Source organism: Symphalangus syndactylus, chromosome 12, assembly GCF_028878055.3.
Source record: "Symphalangus syndactylus isolate Jambi chromosome 12, NHGRI_mSymSyn1-v2.1_pri, whole genome shotgun sequence".
Lineage (NCBI taxonomy): Eukaryota > Metazoa > Chordata > Mammalia > Primates > Hylobatidae > Symphalangus > Symphalangus syndactylus.
In genome coordinates, this window is record NC_072441.2 from 34,714,839 (window position 1) to 34,739,368 (window position 24,530).

Below are 24,530 nucleotides of genomic sequence, written 5' to 3' on the forward strand. Positions count from 1 at the left end.
ATATTACAAATCCTATAGTATAAGGATCATAAAAAAAAATTAGGAACCACCATAGGTCAATAAATATGACCTCTGAAACTGAATGGACAAATTACTTGAAAATACAACTTAAAAATTGGTACAAGATTAAATTAAAAGTAATAGCACTATATCTGCAAAAGAAATTAAATTCATTATTTAAAAAGAATACCTGCTCCTTCTCCCAAAAAAAAATACCAGTACTGGGTGGGCTAACTGGTTGATTCTATCAAACAGTTCAGAAAGAAATTCTTTTAGAAAATAGAGTAAAAGGAAATAATTATAATTTCATAATATGAGGCTAGGATATTACTGATACCAAAACCTACCAGGTATCACAAAAAGAAAGTTACAGACCAATATCTCTCATGGACACAGGCATAAACATTTTTAACAAAGTATTAGTGAATGGAATCCAATAACATATAAAAATTATACTGCATTAGGACCATGTGTAATTTATCTCCAGAATGAAAGACTAATTTAATGTTCAAAACATCAAACAATGCAATATACCACATTAACAGAATAAAAGATAAAATACAACATAGTAATAATCTCAATAACTGTAGAAAACATTTATACAATTCAAAATACATTCATGATTTTTAAAACGTTTTTCATCAAATTAGATACAAAATGAAGTTCCCTCAATCTGATATAACTGTAAACAACCTACATCTAACATTGTACTTAGTAGTGATGACTGAATATTTTCTCCCAAAATATGTAATAAGGCAGAAAACTTTATTTTTTCTTTTAATTCCAGATGACTGTATGTTGTAGCCAGTGCAATAAAGCATAAAATAATCAAATTTGAAAGAAAAATATTCATTTGCATCTGTTCACAGGCAACATGATTGTTTACATACAAATCTTAAGGAACTAAATATTGCTTCTATAAATAATAAATATGGTTGCAAGCTCTCCAAATATATCAATTTTTGAAGAAATTCTGTGTATTTCTTCAATATACAGAAATCAACTATTTTTACACACTAGCAGCAAGCAACCAAAAATGAATTTTACAGTAGCATCAAAAATGAAATATTTAGGAATAAATTTTACAGAAGTCATTTAACACTCCTACACTGAAAAGTTAAAAATATTGTTAAGAGATTGATATGCAAAGTTTATGTACTGGAAGACTCAATATCCTTAAAAAATAAATTCTTTCCAAATTGATCAATAGATTAAAAAAATGCAACAACATCAGCCCATCAGTTTTTTTTTTTAAATAGAAAATGACAAGTTGTTTTTAAAATATTTCCGAAAATGTAAAGGTTCATAGAATAGACAAAATAATCTCAAAAAAGGGAAGAAAGCTGCAGAACTTTTGCTACCTGACTGTGGTAGGCAGAATTCTAAAATGGGCCCCAAGAACTCATTCTACAATGTATATACCCTGAGGCTGTGAATATGATGGAAGTGATTAATGTACAGAATATGGTACAGTTGATGTTAAGAAAGGGAGATCATGTGGGTGGTCTTGACCTAAACACATGATTTCTCTAAATCAGAGTCTACAATAAAATATACAGAAAATCAGAGATTTGAAGCATGAGAGAAATTCAACAAAGGGGAAATTTTCATTACTGGTTTTGAAAATGGAAGGACCATATGGCAAGGAATGTGGGTGGCCTCTATAAGCTAAGAGTGGTCGGTACCCACCTGATACCCAGCAAGAAAATGGGGACCTTAGTCTTACAATTACAAGAAAGTGAATTCTGCTAACAACCTGAATGAACTTGGAAGAGGACCCTGAACTAAAGATAAAATTTCACATAGCTGACACCTTGATTTCAATCTGTGCGAATGTGAGCGGAGAACCCAGCCACGCAATGCCTATAGTTCTAACCTACAGAACTGTAACATAATCATAGCTGTTGCTTTAAATTGCTAAACTTGGGATTAATTTGCTATTAAAAGCAATAAAAAGCTAATACACTGACTGAATGACTTTCTAAAAGTTACAGCAATTAAGGCAGTGTGGTGTAGGTCAGATACTATGCAAACATGAAAACATCAATGGAATAATAGACAATCAAAACTTTTCTGACTTACGAATAGTTTATTGATTTTTAAAATGCCAAACAATTCATTAGGGGAAGAATTTTTTTTTCAATAAATGAAGCTACTACAATTGGATATTCATATGAATAAAAAATGAACATCTACACCTATCTCTCATAACACACATAAAACTATTGAGATGTATTATAACCTAAATATAAAATATAAAACCAAAAAGCTTTTATAAAAAAACATTGGCTATTTACAACCTGAGGGTAGACAGTTATTTCGTAAAATACAAAAACCAAAGATCGTAAAGAAAAAGAAGTTGAGGGGAACATCACACACCTGGGCCTGTCGTGGGCTGGGGGGAGAGGGGAGGGATAGCATTAGGAGATATACCTAATGTAAATGACGAGTTAATGGGTGCAGCACACCAACATGGCACATGTATACATATTTAACAAACCTGCACATTGTGAACATGTACCCTAGAACTTAAGTATAATAAAAAAAGAAGTTGATAAATTAGATTGCATCAAAATTACATTATTTTGTGAATCCGAAATTTCACTATGGAAGTAAGTGACAAAGAATTTATTAACAATATATATATCTGACAGGACTTAGGTTGAGACTATATAAATATTATAATCCAATAAGAAAATGACCAACAATACCTTTTTTTTTTTTTTTTTTTTTTTTTTTTAAAGTCAAAAGAGAGAAGGATTGTGGAAAGATGGCAGAGCAGGAAGCACCAGGAATCTACCTGTTTACATAGGCAACAATTGCGCTGGAAGAGTCTGTTTGATGTGACTCTTTTGAAACTCTGAGGTCTATTAAAGGCTTGCAACTTACAAAGGAAGGCTGGGATATGAAATTGTGGTATATTTTGGCCAGTTTCAACTTTTATCATAGTAGCAGCTACCCATTCCACTTCTCTCAGCCCATGGCAGGCAGCTGTGCACGTGTTCCAAGAGCAGCTTAGACACAGCTTGCAGGAGCCAGGGTGGAAGAAAAAAAAAATCACTGTCTTCCAGGTGTCAGAGAACTGTGCTCTGATCACTGATTGGTGCTTCTGATCACAGAGGTCCAGACAAAAACTTGGGACACCATTTTTGTTGCACCTTCTTCATTGCTGCAAGCCCTTCCCTCTTTCAGCTGAAGTGACTTCCAGGGGAATTTAAAGGGCTACTGCAACATTCTCTATCTCAGTCCTCTCATTTTTCTCTTTTTCCCTCTTTGGCAGCCAGATATTACAGACTAGGATGTCCAAAAGAAACTGTAAATATGGGGAAAACTAGACAGTGACCTCACATGCTCAAGTAAAAGTGCAGGCTCAGAAAACACCCAAGAACACCTTAACAGTATACCTCAGGCTCATCTTGGGCACAGAAGTTGTCTACAAAAATCAAAAAAGCAAAAACAACAAAAAAGAACAAACTTGGATTAAGGAAATAATCTGACATCCAGAGTTACCAAATTATTAGATTTAAATGTCTAATTTTCAACCAAAAATAGTAAGACATACAAAGTAACAGTGAACTATGGCCCATTCAAAAAAATAATATCAACAGAAACTTTCTGAAAAAGACTGATGGCAGATATGTTAGACAAAGACTTTAAAACAACCGTCTTAACAGTGATCAAAAAACTAAAGGAAGATATGGAGAAAATTAAGAAAACAGACATGAACAAAGTTGAAACATCAATGAAGTGATAGAAAACTTAAAAAGAAACCAAAAATTTCTGGACCTGAACAATACAATAACTAAGATTAAAAATTTACTAGGGAGATTCAAAGGTAGATTTGAGCAGGCAGAAGAATCAGCAAACTTGAAAATATGACAATGGAAATCATCAAGTCTGAGGAACAGGAAGGAAAAGAATTAAGAAAAATGAACAGAGCATAAGGGACTTGTGGGACATCATCAGAGGTTCCAATATATAATATATTATGGGAATCCCAGAAGAAGAGACAGCAAATAAAGCAAGGAGAATATTTGAAGAAATAATGTCTGAAAAATTCCCAAATTTGTTGAAAGATATGAATATAAACATTCAAGAAGCTCAAACTCTAAGTAAGATGAACTCAAAGAAACTCCTATCAAGACACGTTATAATCAAACTTTGAAAAACCAAAAACAAAGAGAAACTCTTGAAAGCATCCAGAGAGAAGCATCTTCTCACATACAAGGGACTTTCAATAAGATGATAGATTTCTCACCAGAAATTTTGGAGGTCAGAAAGTGGTGGGCCAATATACTCACAGTGCAAAAAAAGAAAAAAAAAAAGTTAACCAAAAATTTAATATCCAGCAAAACTGTCCTTCAAAAGTGAGGGAGAAATTATGACATTCCCAGATCAACAGAAGCTGAGGAAGTTAACTGTCACTAGCCCTTTTCTGAAAGGAATGTTCACCGGAGCCCTGAAAGATAAAAGGACACTATAGAGTAATTTGAAGCTATAGGAAGAAATAAAGATGTCAATACATGTCAGCATGGGGGCAATTATAAAAGCTTGACACAATGGTTTGTAACTCTATTTTGTATACATTATTTAAGAAACACGCATTTTTAAAAAACAATAGTCTAAACGTTAGTATTTAACTTTGGTTTATAACTACATTTTGTGTTCTACATAATTTAAAAGAGTAATGCATTTAAAACAATTACTGGTATACGTTTTTTGGTATACAATATATAAATGTGATTTTTGGACACCAGCAACTGAAATAGGTAGGGACAGAACTATTAAAGGAGCAGAGTTTTTCTATGTTATTGAAGTTTGTCTAGTAAAAATTCAAATTACAGTGTTAGAACTTGAGTATTTCAAGTGTAATCCCCATGGTAACCACAAAGTAAATAGCTACAGAAGAATATACATGAAAAGAAATAAGAATTTAAACATTTCACTACAAAAAATTAACTAAACAAAAAAAAGATAGTAATACAAAAAATTGAGGACAAAAATGTATGTTATATAGAAGACAAATGAAGAAATCAAAGAACTCCCCTTTTGTCAGTAACTACTTTAAATGTACATGGATTAAATTCTCCATTCAAAAGACAGAGATTTGGCTGGGCGCAGTGGCTCATGCCTGTAATCCCAGCACTTTGGGAGGCCAAGGCGGGTGGATCACCTAAGGTCAGGAGCTCAAGACCAGCCTGGCACACATGGCAAAATGCCATTTCTACTAAAAATACAAAAATTAGCTGGGCATGGTGGTGGGCACCTGTAATCCCAGCTACTTGGGAGGCTGAGACAGGAGAATTGCTTGAACCTGGGAGGCGGAGGTTGCAGTGAGCTGAGATCACACCACTGCCCTCCAGCCTGGGCGACAGAGCAAGACTCCATATCTCACCATCTTAAGGAAAAAAAAAAAAAAGAGATTGGCAGTATGTATTAAAAAATATAACAAACATGATACAATATGCTGTCTACAAGAGATTCACTTTAGATTCAAAGACACAAACAGATTAAAGTGAAAGGATTGAAAAATATAACCCATGCAAATTATAACCAAAAGAAAGCAGGCATGGTTATATTAGTATCAGAAAAAAATATAATTTAAATCAAAAAGATTAAAAGGGATTAAGAAGAACATTATATATTACTACAATAAAAAGATAAAATAACTGAATTCTGACATGCTACAACCTGAGTGAAACTTGGGCACATTATGCTAAACGAAGTAAGTCAGTTACAAAAGGACAATTACTGTATGATTTCACTTACATGAGGTATTTAAAGTAATCAAAATCATTGAGACAGAAAATAGAATGGTGGTTGCCAAGGACTGGAAGTATGGGAGAGTGGGGGTTATCATTTAACGAGCACAGGCTTTTAGCTTGTCAAGATGACAAGAGTTATGTAAATGAATGGTGGAGATGACTATACAACATTATGAATGTTTTTAATGCCACTGAACTATACACTTAAAAATGGTTGACATGGTCAATTTTATGTTATGTGTAATTTACAATAAACAAATTGGAAAAATATGCAAAAGATTTGAACTGACACTATTTGAAGAAAGATTTATGAATGGCCAATATGCACAATATAGCTCTCAAGACCAATTGTTATTAGGGAAATTCAAATTAAAACCAAATAACATACCACAAAACACTCGCCACAATGTCTAAAATTAAAATGTTTGAAAACCTCAAACACTGGCAAGGATATGGAGCAATCATAATTCTCATATATTGCTGCTGGCAATGTAAAATGTTACAACCACTTTGAAAAATGTTTTAGTAGTATTTTAGTGTTGGACATTTACTTATCCTTTGACCCAACATTCTACTCTTAAATATTTGGTGAAGAAAAAACAATATGTCCACAAAATGACAGGTACATGAATATTCATTTATGAAAGTCTAGAACATACAAAAGTAATCTAAGTAAAAATTTTAAAAGAATGAGAATAGAGAAGAGTGGTTACCAGGCTGCATATGTAGGAGGTAAGTAGTGGAGATTGACTAGGAAGAGACTGGAAGAAACTCTGGAAAATGCTCTATATCATAAAAGGGATGTGGATCATATGAGTTTAAAATTATACAGTTAACATTTGTGCATCTCAATGATTGTAAATTTTACCTAAATCACCATCACTGTCATCATCACCATCATCAGTCTGTGGGAAATGAATAGAGAGAGGTAGAAAAAAAACAAGATGAAAGATTGTTGGTGATTGTTGAAGCTTTGTGAATACAGGGTTTTATTTTACTATTCTGTTTACTTTGCATATGTACAAAATTTTCCAAAAAGTGACTAGAAATTGTGTTGAAGAATGAAAATTTCTTTCTTCTACAACTCTTTTCTCATACCACAATCTATTCTTAAGAAAACAAAAAAGTAAAATCTAAATACATACTTAGTATTAGAAAGTAGGCAAAATATTTTATATATGTTATTTTACTCAATGCTCCTAAAAAATTTGTAAATCCAGCATTATTATTCTCATTTTGCATAGGCAGAAATACACATACAGAGAGGTTAAGTAGCACTGCCAAGAGAGCAAATAACAAAATTACAATTTAATGGCTGTCAAACTGATCCCCAAATATATATTCCTTTTGCTATATGACTGTCCTAAGTTATGACAAATCTTGCTTTTGAAAAGGTGAAATATTAGGACTCAGGATTAGAGGCAGATAAGATATTAGGCTAAGATGGTTTATAAAAATTTTAATATAAGAAGCTCTTTAGACAATAAAGGTAAGTATTATTAAATTCAAAATTAACTGTTGATACATTTACCTTTTGAGGGAGATGGCATAATTCAAGTCACAGATGAACAAGCTCAACAGAGCTCCCTACAAAGAGGTCACAGAGAGTGTTGAAGCACAAAGAGAAAAATGAAATCTCAAGGTCTCTACCAGTGATTCTATGTCACTAAACCATTTGAGCCCTGGAGTTAATGTTACATTGGCAAGCTGAAAACTATAATGAGTTTTTGGATATGCAAGAGTAAGCAAAGAGCAGATTAGGAATTAGAAAGCTATTTTACACTATAGTGAAAAATAAGAAAAACTGAGTTATGGAGAGACAGTTATTCAAAGCAAGTTGTATTTGTTGGGGTTCCACAGAGAACTAACACACAAATAGGATGTGCGTGTGTATATACACATTATAGATAGAGAGATAGAGAGATAGAGAGAGAGATAGAGAGAGAGAGAGAGATAGATAGATAGATAGATAGATAGATAGATAGATAGATAGATATGGTTTGGCTCTGTGTCTCCACCCAAATCTCACCTCTAATTATAATCCCCATAATCCCCACATGTCAAGGGAGGACCAGGTGGGGGGTGATTGGGTCATGGGGGTATTTTTTCCCCATGCTGTTCAAGATAGTAACTGAGTTTTCACGAGATCTAATCGTTTCATAAGGCAGTTTTTCCTGCTCTTGCTCTCTCTCACTGCCGCCATGTAAGACATGCCTCTTCCCCTTTTGCCATGATTGTAAGTTTCCTGAGGCCTCCCCAGCAGTGCAGAACCGTGAGCCAATTAAGCCTCTTTTCTTTATAAATTACCCAGTCTCGGGTATGTCTTTATAGCAGTGTGAGAACAGACTGGTACACATATATGTCATGTATATGCACATATGTAGCCTAAAGACAGAGAGAGAGAGAGATTTAGTGTGATTTTGAGGGCTGGTACATCCAAAATATAGGGTCAACTAGTAGACTGGAAACTTAAGCATGGTTTTTATGTCATGGTTTTGAGGCAGAATTTCTTCTTCTCCTGGAAACCTCAGTTTTTATCCTTATGACGTTCAACTGGTTGAATAAGTCCCACTCACATGATCCAGGATAACCTCCTTTACTTAAGGTCAACTCACTGTAAATATTAATCACATTTACTAAATACCTTCACAGTACCATCTGGGCTAGGCTTTCACCAAACAACTAGGCACCATAGCCTAGCGAAGTTGACACATGAAATTAACCATCACAGAGGGACTGTTGAGAAAGGGAGACACAATGTCCATAATGTCATTGGCAGCAAGACTAAAGGAGCTTTGTGAAAGATAATATCTAATTTTCAGTATTTATTTCAACGTTATACGATGCTATGCTGTAAATTTTATCACCTTAAGCCTTTGTGTGCAAGATACACAAATTTCTTGTGTGAATAATATTTTGAGAAGTACTGCATTCATTATTTAGGCTAAAGAATGAGAAAATGGCATAGAATAAATTCAATGACTGGCTTAGCTGTATCTTCAATATTTTAGCATATAAAGGGAGTCACACCAGATGGAACAACAGAGAAATATGAGTCAGCTGCCTCCACTAGAACCCCCAGAGATTTTAGGAATGGTACAAGGTTCCCATAAGCATGGGATAAAGTTCAAGCTACTTTTTATTTCTTTGGATCACAAAGGTCAGTGTACATCACCTGGTGTAACAGCTCAAAAAGGCCAAGTTGCAGATTATGGGCCTAAGCTGAAAGTTATTTAAAGAGATTTTGTGGGCATTTTGAGGAGTCAATGGTAGCTTCCAAAACACCCAGGAACTTTGAACACTAAAGACATCAGATTCACTGTTGGTTAAGAAGGACTTTGTTACCTAGAAATATATCTCCTACCATCAAAGTGTGAACAGAGTACTAAGGAAAGTTTTATACCCTGACTTCTGTTTTGTATACATCCCAGGGATGGATGAACTCTATCCCTTTCAGAGGAATTAATAGATCCCTTGTTAAGGGTCCAGTCTAAAAGGCTCTAGTGAGGGATTAAACCCAGTTATAGAAACTCTTAACACTTTAATTCACATTCCCATTTGGGAGTAAAGCTAAGCAAAGAGTTTCAAGAAAAACTTTCTTGCTCTGCTTTTAGCAAAACAGTCATTTGACATTTCTCTATAAAGTTGTGCAGGGTCATTGCTTTACTCAAAATTTACTAAGGTGTTTCTTTTGTGGTTCTTGTAATCTACAATCCAACAGTGTTTTTGAGTAGAGCTGTGTGTAAATATTTGAAAGCAGCTTACTGATTATTTGTTTTCATTTAGAACAGAAATCTCAACATAGTATAAAAAAAAAGTTACCTGTACTTTTATTTCTCTAATACCTTGAAAACATCATTGTGGTAGGTGATTGCCACAAGGACTCTGGCAGGTTGGCATAGCTATTTGGTAGGCATTTTGGCTAAACATAAAGAAGAAAGTGTGACAGCAATTGCAAATATGTTAGATGTTGCCTTGTGTATGTTTCAGATACATTTGCATGATAAACCTGACATTCTGCTCTTCTCCTTACTTTCCCTGTTCACACTTTCACATCACTTTGTTAAAACACACTGCTCAATTTCTCTAAGCCTCAGTTTCTTCTCCTACAAGGTTGGGATGTATCTATTTCATAAATATTTACTGAGCATATACTGTGAACCACGAAGTTTACTAGGCATGGGGATATGGAGATATCTCAAATATGACATCTGTCTTCCAGAAAATGAAATAAACTTTATGAAGTGATAGAAAAGTACCATCAACCCATCATTTTTCAGTTAAGAAGATAGAAAAAGTGCTGAGTTTCAGCAGGGAAGTAATCTGCTTGATTTTGGAAAGGCTGAGGATAAGCAGAATATGGAATTTACAGGTAGAGGTGTCTAGAAGCAGTTAAAAATAAAGATGGTTGGAGATTAAGTAAAATTATGAATATGAGAGTATTTTAGAGACTAAAACATCATGAAGATGTGAATTCCATATATATGGCCCCTGGTAAGCAATACAAATGTGAATTATTATTACATATGTACAGCTGGCACTAAATTAGTTTGCAATTGTTTTATGTTGATGTTAAAATGTTTAACCTTCTATGTGAGTAGAATATTTTGACTTATCATGTCAAATAGAAGCTTCTCTAAGACAAAGCATTAAACATTCTTTGTAAGTATACTTTATATATAATATAGATGCTCCATAAACGCTGACTCATTGACAGATGGGAGACTCTTTTTACACAGTGATGGAAGAAAACACTAAATCAAAAATTATCGGCAAATGCTGCCAAATATTTACTTTTGAAATCTCTAGGTTTCACTTGTAAGTTACATTACCCAAAAATTGAATCCATAGGAGGTTACAAACTCTAATCATCACATCATTATCACTATCTTAAAAAGAAATATTTATCAAGCATTTATTTTACAAGTCTTTTTCCTCTGAACTTAAAAGGTTTAAGGTTATTGAATCCTCCCAAAATCCTTTGAGATTGGTGTGCTGTAAGTGGTACATTAGGGTGGTCAAAACAGATCTGAATTCAGAGGGGCTGGATTAGAAGCTTGGCTCCACTGCTTACTGTATGTAGTGACTTGAGAAACTTAATGCTCCGTGCCACAATGGCTTCGTCATTACAAAGTATAATATTATCATCTTCCTCCTAGGATTTTCTTAGGGTGAAATGAGTTAGTTTATCCAAGGAGCTTAAAGGAGTGCCTGGAATATTGCTTTTGTAAATATTAGCTATTATTACCAATTAGGCTACTTTTTTCTATTAAATAGTGTTATACATGAAATTTTTATTAATGTACTTAAATCCAGTGTATATAAATCAAGAGATCTATTTTGGCCTTAAAATTCCAGAGTGAAGGGTTTTTTTGGGTTTTTAATTTCATTTTTGTTCTTTGAGTGATATTTATTCTCCACATCTTTGAAACAAATCTGTAGAGACACTCATTGAAAGTGTATATATTCACTTTTTAAAGTGGATAACAAATTTAGGATAAGTATTATTTGAAAATAAGTTCTTTGTAGCCATAAGAATGGTAAAGCAGTGAGTAGGTTGATAATTGAGTCTTCATCCCAGGAGAAATATAATAAGAATATTGGCAACTGTCTGTCCTTTAAGACAGCCAAGACACTAGATTAGCCTATTCCTTGTGGCAATTCCTAGCTCTAAGATTTAAACAGCTCAGAATGAACACAATATTTCAGTGCCTTTATCTGTGTGTTTGTGTAAATGCTGGATATATTTGTATGAAAAAGTATCATGACTTACTACATTTTACACTTGCATCTGATTATATATTTAATCAGCATTCATTAGATTTTGGTTAAAATTTCTTACTTCAGGTTTAAAATTACTTTTAGTTACCATATATATTCTCATCTGGAAATGACTAAACTCACTGGTACAGATGTGCTTGAGATATTATACTTTTATTTAATCAGTTGTCTTAATTGGAAGTTTTTGAAGTCGAAACAGCAGGCACAAATCCCATTTATACTGATATTGCTATTTGCAAATTTGTAGTACTGCACACAAAAATGTAGTACAAACTTCTCTCACAAATGACCTACAACAAACCATATAAAGTATTTAGAATCTTCACTCTCTACTTTTATAGCCTATCCGTGATGACTGTACTCCACTGATGACTTTAAATGTTAAATTCAGCAATATTCAATTTCCCCAAATCTGCTTTAGGTCTTATCACCTTTGGCAGCCAGTTCCCAAATCCTTATTGCTATACTACCAGAATCGTCTTGTGTATTATCTATTTGACAGATGAGATGAGTTTATGGTGATCCCCTTCTCTTGGGCTCAAAATATTAAGTTTAAATCTAAACATGGTTTGCAAATAACCACAGGGCCTTTTCCAAACATTATTTAATACACTGAGCTACAGTTTGAACAGTTGCATATCCATTCAGGAAGCAGATTGGTTTGCTCATATAAACCACAGCTATGTATTTTTTTCATAGTCTCCTGAATTACTAACCTGAAAGCCTAATGACAAATTTTTATTTTATTTAAAACATACATTACCTTACTTTTTTTCTTTAGAGTTAAAAAGGCATTTTCTGATATATCTGAGAGAAAATATAATTTATAAGCTACAAATGTGTGTGGTTTTGTTAAGGAAGTGAAGATTAAGGATATGGATAACCCCCATAACTCCTTGTTAAACTTAAAATAACTCTCTGCACCATCTAATTAAACTAAACAAACTGGTCTTTGTCTCAGGCCATTCCATTTCTTTCATGTCACCTCTGTTTCTCCTTTTAACTCCTTGTCTCAGACAAAACATATAAATATGCTGAGGCACTTGATATATTTTCACTTGTACAACATGGATCAAGGAATAAGGATACCTTCATAATTCAATAGTTAAATAAATATGATTATATTTAGCCTATGTTCTGTATTTTTCAAAGAATCTGGTTTAAAAAATGTACATATATTCCAAAACTATAGCCTCCTCCCTGTTTTTATGATTCATTTGAAAGTTCACGCTTTTTATAACCTCTTTTTCATCCCAACATAAACCTCATTCTGAAGTACCTTATTCTCTTATTGCATCATCAGTGAAGGGAACTGATCTATATATATTTGCTAAAGTTTGATTACTAAAAAAGTATCTGCTATAAATTTAATTATCTTTTTTTAAAAAAATCTTTCTCATACAAGCAGCGGAATGGATATGCAAGATAAAGATGACCACTTTGGTTTTGTAGTTATTTGGGATTCCAGAACCCACAAGGAAAATTAGCAATCCTATACATAAAATTGTATTTTTTGTTGTCATTAACATTAACTCCCCAGAGTTTCATTAATACTTTTCTATTTATCTGTTCAGTGGGACATTGTATGTCACTTATTAATTCATGTAAATATTGACGTATTTGTCAACATTTTAAAAGTTTTTTATAAGGCCATAGTAATAATGAATTCTCCAAAGCCTTTGATTGATTCACTTGAGAAAAATTATTAGATAATGTGGACTGCGAATATAATTAAATTTATGGGAATTATTCTAAAATCAGGGGAGATCATATCCTCTCAGTGTATCTATCGAAACACGGAAACATATCATCAGATGTTGCAAAGTGCTCTCTCACAAAATGTGAAATTTTGTCTTTAGATGATTATCCTTCATTGAAGTTGAATGTCATTCATTCCATCAACATTTAGGTATTACAGGCATAATATATGCCAGACACTCTTTATCTACTGGGGATGTGATAATGAACAAGATAGACAAAGCTCCGGACCATAGACTCATCATTCTAGACAAGGGTCTAAAGCTACTGTTAATGACTAGGCCTCTTCTGTCCTGCCTTTACCCAGGTGATGAATTCCAAATGTTACAATCTGGCCTATTGCACGCAGTTCCAAGCATAAATTCTACTACATCCCTCAGTACAGCCTGTACACACGACCAGATTTTGGGGTCTCTGTAGGTTTGCCCATTTCTTAAGCATCACTTTCAAACATACACCCTGTGAAAGACTCCCATCTAACATAAGTATCACTACTTCTGAAAACTCCTCTATGACTTATCTAAGAAGTGGAACATTTTTTGTACTTCCATAGCATTTTGTATATATTTTAACTGTATCTTTTATCACACTGCATTGTAAACATCACCTATGCCTGACACCTCCATTGGACTATAAGCTTCTTGAAAGCAAAGATTACATATTCTTTAATATTTCTAACAAATACCTCAATACTTAGTACATAGAAGACACTCAAAAAATACTTGATGATTAATTAATTAATTAGCTAAGCTAAATTTAGAATTGGCTAAGGCCCCATCTGATTTTCTGGTTAGAAATTGTTATTAAAATTCTTGGTAAAAAGTATAGTAATAGAACAACAACTTAATGTTTCTTCTTCTCAAGGATATTAATTATAGCATGAAAGTTGATTCTACTCTCCTGAAAAATAGGGCAAATGAGTCAAGCGCTCCAGGCACAGTCCTCTCTTTCTCTCAAGAGAGACTTTGGTGGTGATTCTGATTAGAATCATCTCTTGTGACAACCATCATTGGTCACACCAACTATTAACATTTGTCCTCTGTTACTATAAACAGTAAACAGACTCCACTGGTTACTGTATCAATCAATAACTACTTTTCACGTTTGTCCACAGTAACTAAAAATCAGAAGTACAATAAAATTGCTAAAGGAATTAAAGAATTGGAGGTATTTTTTCCAAAACTTCAATATAATAAACATCACTTTGCCAAACCTAATAAATTCATTGCTAAAGCTCACAAAATTGTAAATAACAAAGGGAACAAATAAAAAGGTTTAAAAATGTATGTTTTACTGGATAATTGGGGGTAATAAACTTTAAAAAATAAATAAAATATGTGTATTTTTAAATGGACTCAAAAGTATGGTCAAACAGTCCAAAAGATAGGAAAACAATCTGTAAGTTAATCAAAAGAAACTTCTGATAGAAAGAGCTAGAGTCAAAAATATCAGGCAAGGCCGGGCGCAGTGGCTCACGCTTGTAATCCCAGCACTTTGGGAGGCTGAGGCGGGCGGATCATGAGGTCAGGAGATCGAGACCACGGTGAAACCCCGTCTCTACTAAAAATACAAAAAAATTAGCCGGGCGTGGTGGCGGGCGCCTGTAGTCCCAGCTACACGGAGAGGCTGAGGCAGGAGAATGGCGTGAACCTGGGAGGCGAGCTTGCAGTGAGCCGAGACTGCGCCACTGCACTCCAGCCTGGGCGACAGAGCGAGACTCCATCTCAAAAAAATAAAAAATAAAAAATAAAAAAATATCAGGCAAATTTGCTTTTCAATATTTCCAAGAACAAGTAATATACCCATGTAATTTAAAGTGTTTCTTAGCATAGAAAGTGGAGAGTTTAATTCTGAAATGTATGTAAGTATTTAAGAATTCAAATACAATTATATAATTATTTTTCACAGGGAAATATTACGTATCAAATAGTAGGGGTTAAAGTAATTATAGCAGTCAAAAGAAGGCCACTCAAACACTAAAAAGTAATGCCATTAAAATTGTAATAACATGAAAATGTTTACAAAAAATTTAAGTTTTGGAAAGTTATTAAACAAGATAAAGAGTACATTGTGTTATACTTTTTAAACAATTTTTAACAATTGTGTTAAAAGAAATTTGAGTGTGCTTATATATGTGTACAAATTGACAGGCACTGAGGAAAAAAATCTATATTCATTCCAAAATATTAACAGTTTTATATCTTGGTATTAAAAACAGTATCAGCTTAAAAACATTTCTAAGAAATATAGCACAGCTTTTAAGGTGTTTAACACAGTGCCTCAAATAAAGCAACCTAAATCTAAATTTATATTTATTATAAATTACAAAATATTAACTGTCATTGATGTTCATCTCTAAGCTTTTGTCCATTCTTAATTTTCTATAATTAAATTTCTTTCATTGCCAGAATAAAACATTATTCTAATTATTATGAAAAACATTTTTAAAAGTACTCAATTAATACCATAAATATGAAAAAGGAAACATATCTAGGAAGCAATTATATAATACCCTACTCATCTCTTAGAAAAGTCACTTTTATCTGAGAATCCCTCTCTAAATCCTCTTATTTTGATTTTCTTCTTCCTTTTAGGTTTTAGGTATCCTATCAAAGAAAATGGACCATGTTAACAGGAATAGCTCCACCAATAAAATTAAGCCATTACCTTACACTATGTGAATTATAATCCTATTGGACACTTTAAAATGTTGGCTTGAGTACTAGCCAATTGGCCATCAGTATGGTTGAGGTAAGGGTGAACGTTGAACACTATGCTGTATGTCCCATGTTTTTAAAATTCTATGACAGACCTGTAATTGTCCTCCTTAAGAGGGACTTTTTTTTTTTTTAAGATAATTTATCTTCTGCCTACTACAGTGAATACGATTTTATTAATATCTGCCATTTCACTGCAATAACAATCTCATACAAGGCATTAGATAGTTCCAAAACTGATTAAATTTCAAGAAGCAGTGCCTATACATTGAGCCTGTATCTTTTGTTAATTTGAATGCCTACTATTTTTTAACCCATAAAACTAAAAGTAGTTGTATCAACCTGGAAGGCCAAAGAATCTCTCTCCTTCTGGAAAATATTTTGAAATTACCTGTACATAGTTCCTCCAGTAGTACTTTTTAGAAACATGTATACTGGGAGAAAACAAAAAAAAATCCATTCGCTGTTATTTTTCAATTTTATTTTGCTTTTTCATTTTGTTTCCAAATTGAGTTCCAGTGCTAAGATATTTCCTTCTGGTATAACATGAAGATGAAAAAAATAGACATTTTCCTGTAAATCAATTTTGAGTACTGTGGATAATTCTCAACTTAATTATTTTATGGAATTGCAACAATTCATGTTTTTCCATCATTAAACGCATCATCAGCTGGGAGCACTGTAGAAAAGTAGCTTTAGGAGAACCGTTATCAGAGAAATTACAATTTTCCACCACAGTTTTTTCTTCTGGGAAAAGCAAAGGCTAATTACCTTGGACTCAGTAGCATTTGGAAAATTTCTCAGTTAAAGCGAAAACTCAAGCATTTCTTGTTAAAAGGGAACTCAGAATACATGTGTGATATAGTTGAAAAATCAGGATTTATTTTCAGTATGTAGCTACCAGCCTGTAAATTTTCATTGAAAATGTATGGAATAAGATACCTAAACAAAACTATTTGGTGAACTAAGGAACGGGGCTTAAGTAAATCACAGACTTACAAAGTTAGCGTGCACTCTAACTTGGATTTTTAAAGTCACAGTACTACAGAATATCTTAAATGCTCATGGGAAAATGCTCTTTAAACTCAGACATGGAGATTTTCACTTTAGTTACCCCTATCACTTTTTCCCACATATTTTCTTCTTTCAGAAACTTGAGAAAACAAAAAGGTATGAGATATTATTTTACTTAAGGGAAATGAAAAATATATTTTTAAAAAATTATGTACAGCTGAAATTTACAAATACCCAAGCAATGATGACATAGTAGCAACATTTAGGGACTACTACCCAGTCCTGAATGATTCCACAGCAGGGGCAGTCCACTAAGAGCCATCTTTCAAGGGGCTCCCCGTCAATCTACTTTCTTAATATCCTTGGGATTTGGTCCAGTATCACGGAGTGGGTTTATGAACACATGCAATACCAATAAAGTGTAGAAAGGCCATTAGTGATAATGCAGCCACAATGGAACACAAATGGAATGTAGAGATTATGAATATATTTAGCAGGCCAAATTCGGAACAGAGCTCAGTTTATCTGCACTTCATCAGTCTACCTTCTCCTGCCCTGGGTAATGGATATATTGTTCACCTGTTACTAAGTTTTTCATCAACTTCATTGGTTTTCTTTGCTTCAATATTAAATGTCGCCTTTTTTCAGGTTTATTAAGGTATAATTGACAAATAAAAATTGTATATATTCAAGGTGTACAGTGATGTTTTGATACACATATACATTGTAAAATGATTGCCACGATCAAGCTAATTAATATATCCATTTCACATATTTACCATTTGTGTGTGGTAAGAATACTTAAGATCTACTCTTTTAGGACATTTTAAGTATATATTACGATCTACTATAGTCATCATGTTGTACATTAGGCCTCCAGAACACATTTATCTCATAACTAAAGGTTTGTACTCTTTGACCAACATCTCCCTACTTCCCCCTCGCCTGGCAACCATCATTCCACTCTCTGTTTCTGAGTTTAACTTTTTAGATTCCACATATAAGTGATATCATGCAGTATCTCTCTTTCTATGTCTGGCTTATTTGACCTAACATTCTCCAGCTTTATGTTTTCAAAAATTAACAGGATCTCTTTCTTTTTAAAGGCGGAATAATATTCCATTGTTTATATGTTTGTATATATACACACATACGCATACACAAAATCACTCATTGTACGGGTATGTCTAATGTCACCAACTTAGTTGATTTCATTTCCTTCAATATTAAATGTCTATTTTCCCCAGATTTATTGAGGTATAATTGAGAAGTAAACTTGTGTGAGTTTAATGTATACTATATGATGATTTGGTATGCATAGATACTGTGGAATGATTACCACAATGAACTTAGTTGATACATCTATCACCAGTCCTAATTACCATTTTTTGTTTTGTTTTGTTTAATGATGGAATAAATGGCTTATATTTTTAACGTTTTTTTCTATAGTAACTGACTCCTCACTTAAAAAATATTCTAAGCACTGAAATTCAAATGGGTGCCCCATCACCATAATTGTTGCCATTGCCTCCTAATTTTAGTTTCAGAGCAATTCATTATCTTCATCACATATGTAAAACAATCTGTCCCCTTACATTCTGATCTTTGAGAAAGTAAGGAAAGAATTGCTGAGAGAAAATTAAACTGGCTGGCAATTTCATTCTCTCTGCAGAGCTAGAATTATTTGAAACATGTCATTTTAAAAGTTGTAACTGATGGTAGTATTATCAAATGACTACTCCAAAACCAAATAGCCATTACATTAAGTGCCTTAGATTTCCAAGGGTTTCATCATTATGTATATTTCTGGATTTTTACACAGCAAATATAGTACCCATGCATTTCTTTTTAGTCCAGTTTTCCCTGCTCAAATCTTGCACCTGTGCCTACCATATTTTTTTTTCCATACTCGATTTTTCCCAGTATATTTTAAGAGTACAATGCTCTTAAAACACCTGGCATTATTTTTAGCTCACCTATTCTAATAAAATTATGAGGTAGAAACCTTACTATTCTCTTGTTCTTCATTCTACTTACACGTTTAGGGGTTATGGCTTAGAATTAGACTCACAGGCAAAAGAGAGATTTTCCACTTTCAGAAAGAAACAATTTGTGGGGGCTGGAAAGCAGAGAGAATTGAAGATGACTTTGTGGGCTAGAAAATTTCTAATTGTTGAGCTTGTTAGTGCTACTTGTTCACAGACTAAGATGTTCAGCCAAAATTTTGTTCATCTGTTGTCTACACACACACACACACACACACACACACACACAAAATGGGCTAGGATGATCTTTGATCATTTTTCATTTACAAATCTATTTTACAGGAGGACAACACCTAAGTTTCAATGCTTACATTGTCATCAGTTCTTCCCCCACCCCAACCCCTTTTCCAACTGGGCGTACAATATGCACGCAACATACCTATAAAAGGTTGATGAAAAATCACATTTTATAGGCTGCCAAAGGAATGTTTGTATTAAATTGCTTCAGACGGAGAAAGTTTCAATGTGATCAGAACCCAGGAGATATAAAAGGACCATAAAGTTTGGGTCATAATGTGGGTTTATAAACCTGCCTTCTACTTAATTTAAATTATAGTGGCAGTGCAAGAAATTGTTGTTTACCAGTAACAGTAGGCCTCAGGCCAAAAGCTTTCAACTTGCTGCCCTGAGAGCCTGCCTCTGTTGGAAAGAGTTAACTACCTTGCATAGATATTTCTTGTAACTCATCATCTGAGAAAAATAAAACTTGATAATCACACGTAGGCACACACATTACTGTGGTTTACAATTATGAAGCAGCAAGTATAGTATAGGGTAAACTCCACTTCCATGAACTTTTACCTGTTGTTTTTTGTTTGTTTGCCTTGCTTTGCTCTTTTGTTGCTGGATTAATGCCGACACTCAAATATCTATCTGCCTAGAGCTGGTGTATGAGCTTTAAGAAGAGAATGAATTTAACATCTCTGTTTAAAATTAAAGTTTACCTTATAATTTGGTTTCATCTCACTGAATATGTCTGTGATTTATAGTTTCTCATATTGGATAGAACAAATCAAAATTACATTTACAATAAGATGAATCATATTCTTGTTTGATACTGTATCTTCTTGGCTTTTAAAACATACAATTTTCTGTACAAAAGAGGCTGGAATAGATAAACTCGGCTGCCTCATCTTTGACCATGTCTGTTTGGCGAGTCTTTTAAGAGATGGAAATGACAAGAAAGAGCTTTGATCAAATCCAGTCAGCTTTAGCATTTATCCCAGAGTCGAATATTATAGAACACTGGCAAACCATCAAGAAAAAAAGGGGGGAAAAGTATTTACTTTATAATTATTTTCACAGTTAACCATGACTAATTATATTTTAGACTTTTTGAATATTAAGCTGAAGGTTTATTATTTATTTCGTAAAATAATGTCAGAACTACAAATAAAGAGAGATAATATATACAGATATCTGGGAAGAAAACAGTTTAAATATCATGACTTCTATACCTATGTTTTCATTATTTTACAAACAGAAAAATTTTTTTGTGAATTCAATTTAGTAAAATGTTTTTCCAAATAATTATTCCAAAGTTCAAATACATGGTAGAAAATGAATAATAGTGGACTGGTGCCACTGCAGACAAAAAGGAATATTCCTATGGTATAGTAAGAAAACTTGTATTATGGCAAAGATATTGCTTTATTAGCAGCAGTCATCATTCACATGGTGTCTAATTTCCCATTTCAATTTGATTCTTGAAGTATGTTGTATCCTGGAAGGAAGCAGAGCTTATCTAGTCCAACCTGTCACTCAGCAAAGGAATCTTTTACAATGGTAACTTGAATTTCCAGCATCTTATGTACTTTCAATGCAAATGAATTCATAGCTTGGAAAAGTGTCCAGTCTGCTTTATTTTTTCTTTCTATAGATTTAGGAGGTACAAGCACAGATTTGTTACTCACCTGTGTTCTGTAATGGTCGAGTCTGGGCTTCTAGTGTACCCATCACTCGAATAGTGAACATTGTACCCAATGGGTAATTTTGCAATCTTCAGCCCACCATAACCCTCCCATATTTTGTAGTCTTCAGTGTCTATTATTTCACTCTATATGTTCATGTGTATCCTTTGTTTAACTCCCACTTATAAGTGAGAACATGGGTTACTTGACTTCCTGTTTCTGAGTTATTTTACTTAGAAAAATGGCTTCCAGTTCCATCCACGTTGCTGCAAAAGACATGACTGCATTATTTTTATGGATGAGTAATATTCTATGGGATATATATATATCTATCATATTGATTACATATCATATATATGATGTATATCATAGATTATATGTCATATATCTTATATATCATATTATATACATTATATGATATATCATATATTATATGATATATACATATATACATATATATGTTATGATATATGTTATATATGTTATATGATATATATTATATGCTATATATGTTATATGTTATAGGTTATGTTATATGTTGTATATAACATATATATGACATATATGTTATATGTTATATATTATATATGTATATACATATATGAGATTATATATTTTATATGATATATGATATATACATGTGATATATGTTTCATATGATATATATACATATTTATGATATATATGTTATATGATATATATGATATATACATATCATATATGATTATATATATCATATGTTATATATATCACGTTTTCTTTATACATTTGTTGATGGACACAGGTTGATTCCATATCTTTGCTATTGTGACTAGTGCTGAAACAAACATACAAGTGCAGATATCCTTTCGATACAATCATTTCTTTCCCTTAGGGTATAGACAGCAGTAGTGACATTACTGGAAGGGCTACACTTAACTTGCTGGATCACACATGGCCTCTCCATAACTTCCTCTCAAAAGTCATACATCTACTTGAGTTGCAAAGAATAAATTTTACCCATCTGTTATATATGATCCCTTTAAAAAGCAAAGGCAGTCATCATGTTTCCCCAATATCTTTCTTTCTACAGATAAAATATTCCCATTTTCTTCAAATGTTTATTTAATCTGCCTTTTAATATAATTTTTATGATGTAATCTGACTAGTGTAGTCAGCCCTACTGTTTCCTAATTTCCTGGGATAATTCCTCCTTTGTTTGAGATTTTCTACTTCTATTAATGCAAGCTACGACCAGATTGTCTTCTTTGGCTTTGATAACTCACTGTTGACAAATATTAAACTCACACTCAGTGAAAGCCAGTAAGTACAACAACAACGTGGAATACATTTTTTTCTATCCTACATTGACACACAAAATATTTTGAACCAAATCGCAAGACTTTACAATTATCACTGTAGGATTTTCTCATTCATTTCAATCCATTCTTTCAGCTTGTTGAGGTCACTTTCAGTCTTAACTCTCATATGTTTATCTTCTTGGTGGCATGACACTAGTGTCTGCAACAGCAGCCTTGGCACAGTACACTGTCCTTGCATTTGACATATATTTATTATCAAGCTCTTGGAAGCAGAGTTAAAGCAGTTACTAATTCAACCATTTATCAACAACTTTATACTTCTCTCATATTTAGAAGACAATATGGGAGATGTTGTTAATCTTTAGCTCCCCTCTAATCTACAAATCTGATATATCAAATCCATTTAAAAACCAAAGTTTCATTTAAAAATAACCACCATGTTTTTGGGTTTTTTTTTTTTAACTGTCCCTGAGTTATAGTACATAAAAGAACAAGAGTTCCCAATACAGGCCTCGATACTCTTTGTACTCATCCATGTTATTCCTTATAATGGAGGCGTATCTAGACCTGTATTGGCACTATTGTTCAAAAAAATTGTGGTTACTTTTAAATGAAACTCTGGTTTTTAAATGTATTTGATAGATATATCAGATTTCAGCCACTCTAGAAATATATAAGTATATATATTTTTTATTGTTTGTTCTTTCTGAAACAAAGTAATATAAAATACCCCACCTATGTCTTAAGTGTTTCATACTTTTCATCATGTAATTATTAACTTATTCAGACGGTTAAATGCAATTAAAACTTGTGAAAAGTTGCCCAACTTTAATAATCTGGAAATTGTACATTCATGTCATCCCTTAGGCTTAAAGAGTATTTAGGCTTGTATTGTAACTATTGTTCTTTTATGTACTATCATTCAGGGATAGTAAAAAAAAAAAAAATTGTGTTGTTTTTTTTTTAAATACACGAGATGTAAACTCTATTCTGATTTAATTCCACTTCTGTACACTATATGCTTCTAACTAATTTTCTTTTAAGCCATATTTGAAGTAATATTCTTTTTCTTCTCTGGCTTTGCCTAAAAATTTCAGATTTCATAATCTGCATTTAACATACTATTTTATGTATGTTACCTTGCATACCTTGATTATGTCATACCATGGATGTGTACCCATGCATCTTTTCTGTTAATGCTATAGACAAAAGAGGAGTGGTGAGTATCACCACCAGTTGACCCTCAGTATCCTTGGGAGATTGCTTTCAAAACACATTTCTCCACAACCTTACCAGTCCCCAACCTCCATCCCTCAACCCCCATAGATAACAAAATCCTCAGATGCACAAGGCCCTTCTGTAAAATGGTGCAGTGTTTGCATAGCACCTATATGTATCCTTCTGTATGCTTTAAATCATCTCTAGATTACTTAAAATACCTAATACAATGTAAATGCTGGGTAAAAAGTTGTTATATTGTATATTTCATATTATTTTTATTGTTGTATTATTTTTGTCTTTTTCTTCATCTCAAATATCAGCAAACGTGAAACCTGTACAGATGAGGGCCATCTGTACATTGGACCCCTTTAATGTCTGAAGAAGGGACTAAAGTCTTCAAAGTACCCTGAAGTTCCCTTTTTAAATATTTATGTATTTATTTCAGTGTATACCTTTTATGAAATAATAATATACATTACAAGGGGATTATCAACAGATGATTAATCCAGAGTATAAATCCTAATCCTCTTTCAGAATCCAATTTATTTATAAACAGAATGACAAGTTGATGGCCGGTCAAACATGGTTCAAAAAATAATAAATGTCTTCGTATCCAAAAATCTTCCTCTTGCCACAAGGTCAATTGCAGCAATCACCGGGAAAGTGGTCAGAGCGAAGGCCAATAATCACACTCCCTAATGCCATTTTTCTAGTGTTAGCATTATACCAGGGTTTTGAAGAGGGGACAAATCGGTATCCTCCTTCATAATCTATAATCCATTTTTTTCCCTCCTTCTTCTTTCTGCCACATCCCTACCATCATCATAATAGCACAGCTAAGCTTTTATAGAATATACTGTAGTGGTTAAAAGCATTGGAATTATCCACATCTAGACTTCAGTATCAGCTCTGCTGCTTCTGGTTGAGTGTCATCGGGAAAATGTGAAAATTGTATTTCCTTGATATAGTCCAGTTACATAATTTGTGAGGCCCAATTAAAAAAATGTGGAACTCCTCA

The 24,530-nt window shown here is 33.1% G+C and overlaps 1 long non-coding RNA gene across 1 annotated transcript in view; it reads right to left on the reverse strand.

Moving 5' to 3' along the window:
* Positions 1-2,742: 2,742 nt before the first annotated feature.
* Positions 2,743-24,530, reverse strand: part of LOC134733684 (uncharacterized) — a 78,230-nt gene continuing 56,442 nt past the window's right edge. The window contains exons 2-4 of the long non-coding RNA XR_010117318.1: positions 7,297-7,352; positions 6,634-6,670; positions 2,743-4,459 (exon numbers count right to left, since the gene is read on the reverse strand). This is a non-coding gene — a long non-coding RNA (uncharacterized lncRNA). The remainder of the gene's footprint in view (positions 4,460-6,633; positions 6,671-7,296; positions 7,353-24,530) is intronic.